Below are 7,842 nucleotides of genomic sequence, written 5' to 3'. Positions count from 1 at the left end.
GCTGCCTGGTATGACATAGTGACTGAGCTGAACCAAACGACAAGAACGTAGCAGGGAGAGACCGAAGCGAGCAAGGCAGAAATTCAGACAGGACTGATAATTCCATTTTCATGCTAGGACCAAGAACAATACTCAGTGTCTCCAAATGTCCATTAAACACGTATGAAACAACGGTGCCGATGGGTGGATAATCATATCGTTCTGAATAATCCAATCCAGGGTTTGCCTGCTTCGCCTTCATGCTAATTTATTCTGACATGGCTTCACAATAATGAAAATCTGTTCTTGCAGAATCTACTTCATTGAGATTTTCCATATCAGAGCAGATATGGAAGATGTCGCGGAGAATTCGATTACTTGTTCCCATTAGGCGCTTGGTGAGCCTAGGGGGGGCCTTTGCATCACGGTGGGGACCAGATGGCATCAGTTTGAGAATGTACCCCCTTTAACAGATCAGGTGATTGTTTTGATGATGCCATTTCCGCCTGTTTGCAGCCTCCTGTGGGCGCTGGCTAAATATACTGTCTCCAAGGAATTCATTCACTTTGCAAAGCACTCTCAACCCTAATTGTTGTGGCCAGAATGGAAAAAAAAAAAAAACCTAGTGTAAAGAATGCTTCTAGCAGCTTCAGCATGGACTGGTGTCGTTGTCACATTCGTGCTGGAGAAATGCTCTCTGGGCACATCAGATTGCCATATCAGAGACAAGGCAGAGCAACACACCCAGCCAGGGACTCCTACAGGGCTCAGGCGAAGGCCACACTCCTCAGCTACCAGAGCCAAGAACTAGTGTTGAGGTCCTCTGAGCAAGAACCAGCTAGGGGGTATCATCTTTGAAATGTGGGCTTCTCTGACCCTGAGACGGCTCAGTGGGTAAAGGTGGCTGCTGCCAAACTGACTACCTGAGTTCAATCCCAGAACCTACGAGATGGAAGGAGAAAATTAACTCCCTCGAGTTGTCCTCTGCACCCTATACACACATACACACACACACACACACACACACACACACACACACACACACACACACATGTACACGTACACACGCACATACATGTACACACACCCCTAAGACAAATAAATAAATATAATTTTCAAATTGTTTTAATGTGGGTTTTAAGGACTACTCTCAGAAATTGTAATTCATTCAATAGAGGTTAGCTATAAAACTAAGTAGTATCTATGGTGCATTTTAATATTTATTTTTACATATACATTTATATTATTACACATATATAAAATAAACTACATACAGCAAGAACCACCATGAAACAACCAGGAATTATATTGTTACTGGAGTTAGAAATGATTATGAGTTTCCACGTGAGTGCTGCGAACTGAAGCCAGGTCCTCTGTAAGAGCAGCAGTCCACTTTTCACTGCTCAGCCTCTCAATGCTTTTTATTTAGATTTTTTTTAAAAATCCTTATAAAAACTTTGAGTTGGCACCACTCACCTTTCCTGGGAGTCTGTTTTTCCCAACCACCCTGAGAAGATTATAAATAAGCAACAGTCACTCTGGCCTCCCATGCTTAAGAATGCACATGTACATACAAACAAGCACACACATTCACTTGCACTCATGTAAACACACACGTATGCACCCGTTAACAAAGAATGAGAAATGGTAAATACAGAAAAGCAAGTGTATGGGCTAGTAAGAAACACAAGGGGAAGGTGATGGGCGCGGGTATAGGAATCTGGACCACCTACATGTAAGTGAAAATAGAACTACCCACCTCCCAGGCTGTGGGGAAGACCGCATGAGATCATGTGTGACAGAGTGCTGACCACAGGCCTTAAAAACAGTTAAGTGCAAATTTTAACTCGATCCTCCTTTTTCCCCTCCATTGAGATTCATAAGAGACAGGAGAGGAGGGATTTAAGCTCTCTCTTCTCAGGGCAGTCACTCATTCAACAGGCTAGTGTCACAAATGGAGACAAACGCTGTCCCTTACCCCTCCAGAGCTGGGTGCTGCGAGCACCGAGTGACTAGCTATCGCCTCGGGCCTGGTGACAGAGCTGCATGCCAGGCTCTGAGGGATGTGAGAGACCGTCTGGGAGGTGATGCAGCAGCATCAGGCCAGATGGAGGTCCCTGCTTAACGCTGGGTGTGTCACCTTTCTCCAAAAAGGCTTAGATGCTGCTAATGGGCCTTGGCAGGAAAGCTGATTGACAGGTGGGCCCAGGGAACACAATGGCCCAGGATTTAAGGCTATTCAGGAGGGAGGTCAGGAGCTCCCATAGCTGCTTCTAAGCCATGGGTCGAGACAACAGCAGCCTAGGACACTGCTCTCTACATGGCTTCTCAAGCTCACGGGTGTTCAAGCATGCCGATCTCTCCATGAGGTGGCCATAGTGTTGGTTCTCCCCAGGAAGACCATCTTAACTGCTGAAGAGGCTGGCCATTTTTCTCTGTCACAAAAGGTGTGGGCCCCCAATGGAGGCTGCTGCTTAAACGGCCTAGAACTCAGGCCACTGTGGGAACAGCTGCTTTCTGGTGAATCCCCATAAACATCCAGCAGTGCCTAGGGTTTTTACTGAGAGAGGGAGGAAGCAGGGGGCCAGCAGCGCCTGGTCATCAGTAGCTGAGGAAGCAGCAGGCTGATTCTGCAAGAGTCACTGAGAGTGGGCTACAGGTGCAAAGACGTTGGTTGTGACTTTGACAATCAGATTAGGGAGAGGAACTTGCTGCTAGACATCCCGGGGACAGCCACACCACATGGATGCAGGCAGTAAGGAATTCTTTAAGAGGTGGCTGAGGTAAGAGAATTCCAAAAACCTCTTGAGGGCTTCGTAGGGGCGCCTGGCATGAGTCACCCCTGGCAGCCTCCCACTCGGGACTCAAACCATCGCACACCGCGGGAGCAGTGGCATGCTGCGAGCAGAAGGAAGGGGTCTCTAGGGATAGGGGACAAAGAGAACCCTCCGTTCTCAGTTCCGTAGCTGCTACAAGGGTTCCGGCTTCTCAGCCATCCTTTTCCCTGCTTCCTTAGAGCTTAGTGAAGGGTATGGGGGGGGGGCAGGGGGAAGCCACAAAGCTCCGGAGTTAGACTGGGCAGGACTCAGACCTAGCTCATTGTCACAAGATGTGCCAGTGTGTGAGCAGCCCAAAGGTTCTCCGAACCTTCTTTATCTATGCTGGGAAAAAAAAAAAAAAAAAAACCAGAAAACCAAACCAACCCAATCAAACAAACAAAAAACCTGCTTGGAATTCTGGGGAAGATAGAGGACAGCCCTTAGCAAACCATCTTTCTGCCGACTCTCTTCCTCTTTTTTGGTTTCCCATATACTCCTTTTGAGGGAGAAGCCACAATACCTCTGTGTCCTGGGCGCAGACAAAAGCAGCCTTAATCAGCGCGGTTAACCACGAGGAGGGGATTGATTTGTTCTTCTCACCCCAAGCTGAGCACACGACAGGCTACAGTTTGGAATATCAATGTCCCGGAAGTGAGAGGCACTTAGAACAGAAACTGTCTTGTTTGCAAAGATTTATTCCCCCATGTAGTTTTTCATGGCTCGTAAAAGCTGATGGATGAACTTAATTTTTAGTCTAATTTCTTGCCATGCAGTTCAGTAATTTTTTGAGATAAACTCAAATTATGATGAATCTAGGATTACTCCAAGCAATAAGGAGTTGGGGACATCTGGTTGTAGATGGATGCGTGACATGTTTAATTTTTCAAGGCGGCTGAAGAAGGGGTGATTAGAAGTCCCAGCACATGTATAAACCATGTCCTCTGCAGTGCTGGCTTCGGCTACCTCCAGGTATAACTTTGGTCTGCCTATAAGGAAAAAGAAGTTTGACATCACTTGTTACAGGTCAGTCAGTTTTATAAAGGGACGGGGCAGTGACACCAATACACAGGCAGAGCATACTGTTTATTTCCCTGGGTATTTTGCGCCTTTTAACCAAAATAGATATTTGACTTTTTTCCCCCCAAGATTCATGGAAAAGTCATCTTTGAGGTGATGTGTGAAATCTGAGTTTTATAACTATTTTGTTTTGACTTTCCCTATAGGTTTTAAATACCCAGAAGGTGCTTGAGAACTTGGGTCTCGATTGCTATGAAGTTAGCAGCGTGGGATAGTGGGGAGCAGCATAGGATAGTGGGGAGCAGCATAGGATGGTGAGGAGCAGCGTAGGATAGTGAGGAGCAGCGTGGGATAGTGGGGAGCAGTGTGGGATAGTGGGGAGCAGCGTGGGATAGTGGGGAGCAGCATGGGATAGTGAGGAGCAGCGTGGGATAGTGAGGAGCAGCGTGGGATAGTGGGGAGCAGCGTGAAATAGTGGGGAGCAGCGTGAGATAGTGGGGAGCAGTGTAGAATAGTGGGGAGCAGCATAGGATAGTGGGGAGCAGCGTAGGATAGTGGGAAGCAGCATAGAATAGTGGGGAGCAGCATAGGATAGTGAGGAGCAGCATAGGATAGTGGGGAGCGCTTGGAGTTGTAGAGCCAGTCTGAACCTGTGATCATCAGGCAAATGGGAGTGAGAAGCAGGGATTGCATGCGGAGTTGCAAACAGCAGTGCACACACGTAGCTCCTTACTCAGGCCGCAGAGACAAGAGGGCTAAGGGCCTGAAGTCAGCTCACACTACATGGCCATGGCGGGGCCTTAGTCCAAACAACAATCACCACAAGTCTGAGGAAGGGTATGTATGGATGCTGCTGGGCTTTCTCTGCAAGTAGCAAGTAAATAATGAATTAAATTGCATGACTGTGATTAAGAGGAAGCCAAAGGCAATTAGTCCAGTGACAAAGGCTAATAATTAGTACTGACGACCTTTTTTTTTAAATTATTCTTCTACTCAGTCTTTCATGAATCTGAACGTGCCCTAAAAAATAAAATCCATTTTTTAAAAAGTCAGGCTCTATGTTGTATCTTGCCTTAAATGTGTTTCTGTTTATTAAACAGTGTTAAGTTAAATAAAATATGCTGTTTTCCAAAGAAAAGGTCTTCCTTCCAATAATCTTCTTGAAAACAGAGAGAGAGAAAGACAAACAACCACAAGCTTTGCTCTCTATCATTGACAATAACCTGAACAGAATTCTTCTCTCTCAGGCAACTGAACCCGGGTGACACTGTACACACCCAGAATTGTAATTTCATTCTGAATGACGACATTGTGCCAGACACAGTCTGAGTGTGGAAAAGACGGGGCCTGGATCCACACCATTGTAATTTCTGCTTCTAAAGCTGGAGCAGTCTTCAGAAGTAAGATAATTATGCATTTTGTTTATTAAGACGTATTTATTTATTTTTATATGCATGGGTGTTTTGTCTATGTTTCTGTCTGTCTGTCTGTCTGTTTGTCTGTCTGTTTGTCTGTGTATCAGATGCATTTGGTGCCCTCAGACGCCAGAAGAGGGTTGTTGGGGCCTCTGGAAAAGGAGTTACAGACAACTGTCAGCTGGTTGTGAGCCACCACATGGATGCTGGGAATTGAACCTGGGTCCTCTGGAAGAGCAGCCAGAACTCTTAACCACTGAGCCATCTCTACAGCCCCAAGGAATTTTAAAAAAATTTTTTACATTTATTTATTTATTTGTGTGTGCAAACGTGTACACCCAGGTGGTGGTGCTCATGTGCCACAGCACTTGTGTGGAGGCCTCAGGACAACTGGCAGGAGTTGGTTCTCTCCTTCCAACCATGTGGTTCTTGGGCTCGAACTAAGGCCGCAGGCTTGGTGGCAAGCGCGTTTGCCTGATGAGCCAGCTCACTGGCCCATTTTGTTTTATTGTTAAGATACGGCAGGTGCCCTATGGAGAATCTGCTCATCCCAGCTCCAGCCTCCACTGTTGTCACGCAGAGTGCTCTGTGAGCTCCTATTCTTAGGAAAAATAACCACAGCCTAGAAACTGGCCAATGGACAATTTAATGAGAAGAAAGAAACTGGAGAGATGTCTCAGTGGTTAAGGCTCAGAGGACCCAGGTTCCATTCCCAGCAGCCACATGGTGCCTCACAGCCATCCAGAACTCCACTTCCATGGGACCTGATGCCCTCTTCTGACTGACCTCCATGGGCACCACACCCATGTGCCACACATGCACACACATAAAATAAACAAAAACGTATTTTTTTTTAAAGAGCTTCACTCTTTCCTAGCCCTATTGCTTTACCATTTATATGGTACCAATGGAAGAAAGCAGTTTAAAATAACTTGGCTCTTGAAAGAGCCAAGACAATATCACCCTAAAATAAAGGGCAAATCATTCGTTCCTTTGCAGAGATTTTCCCCCTGGGTTTGCATGTGCTGAGCAGAGCCACCACCTACAATTGCTCAGAGCACCTTCCCACGGGCTTTGCCTTGAAGCCCCAGCACCTGGCTTGTTCCTGGCTCCCAGGCTCTGGAGCTCACGCTGGTCTCCAAGTTCACATTCCTGCCGCCCCAGACCCTTCTGCTCAGATCATCTGTTGTGCTGACCTTCCTTAGAATAATAATCCTTCTAGCTTATAACATGGGAGCAAATTGATCCAAGATCAAGGAGAGAGGAGGTTTCATACAGAGTGTGACTGGCACAATATTCCAATTTAAACATGCGCTGACTCTAACAAATAAGGCACAGCCATGCCGGTGTTGCCTGAGTAGTGAAACTGTTCCCTCTCTATGGCCACCGGAGTTGTTAGGGCCGGAGCCTGGGCCTGACAACCCTAACAAGCCAGGCTCAGACACCTGTCCTCAGTAGGCCAATTAAAGAGACACAGAATAAGGAAAAGCAGAGGAAGGAGATTGCTTCAGTGTGGCCATTAGCACTCTCCCTACCCTCAGCTGACTTCAGTGTCCTAACACAATGCCAAGTCATGGCCAAGGTGTGCTCCAGCCTCTGCAAGGTGTTCTGCAAGCCCCGCCCCATTCTGGCTGTCACCGGGCTTCAGACTTTTCCTTCCCTAGTCTGACAGCCAGAGGGAGGGACAGAAGCATCTCTTGGTGACATTGCCTGCACCCTTCAGCAACCCCATCGCCTCTGCAATCAGGGACTCTTAGAAGGCACTCTTTGTCTTTCCCCAGCAATACGTAGTTTTCACCTGTCTTGTGTGAGCTTCTTGTTTTGGTCATTATTTTTGTTTTTATTTTTATTTTGCTCCCTAGAGCTGGAGTTACAGAAGGTAACTGCCAGTATGGGGCTGGGAGCCAAACGCACATCCTCTGCAGGAGCAGAATGTGCTCTGATGCTCTGACCCACTGAGCCGTCTCTCCAGCCCCTGTTTGGGGCTCTTAACTGGTGCTGAGCTGCTCTTGCCTTCACAGAATAATGCAAGCTCATGGTTTTCATTTTGTTTGTTTTACTGGAACCCACAGTAAAGCATACATTCTTAACAACGAGGGAGAGAGAGAGAGAGAGAGAGAGAGAGAGAGAGAGAGAGAGAGAGAGAGAGAGAGAGAGAGAGCGCAAGAGAGAGAGAGCGCAAGAGAGAGAGAGCAAGAGAGAGAGAGAGAGAGAGAGAGAGAGAGAGAGAGAGAGAGAGAGAGATTGTACTGCAAAAACATGCTTGCTTTTTTAAATTTTATTTTTAACTTATATATTCATTTTACATCCTGATTGTAACCCTCTCTCCTCTCCTTCCGGTCTCTCCCTCCCTTCCTCCTTCCCTCCCTCTGTCCCTCCCTCTGTCCCCTATCCTACCCCTGTCCTCAGAAAAGATGAGCCCCGCCCCCCAACCCATCCTGGCAGAGCAAGTCACATCAGGCCTAGGCTCCTCCACTGAGGCCAGGCAAGGCAGCCCCATTAGAGGGAAGTGATTGAAAGCAGGCAGCAGAGTCCATGTCATTGACAACACTGGCTCAACTTACTATGGGACCCACATGAAGATCAAATTGCCTGTGTGTGTATGTATGTAT

This window comes from Acomys russatus, chromosome 7 (genome assembly GCF_903995435.1).
Source record: "Acomys russatus chromosome 7, mAcoRus1.1, whole genome shotgun sequence".
NCBI lineage: Eukaryota > Metazoa > Chordata > Mammalia > Rodentia > Muridae > Acomys > Acomys russatus.
The sequence above is the reverse complement of the archived record's forward strand: the minus strand, read 5'-3'. Positions refer to the sequence as shown.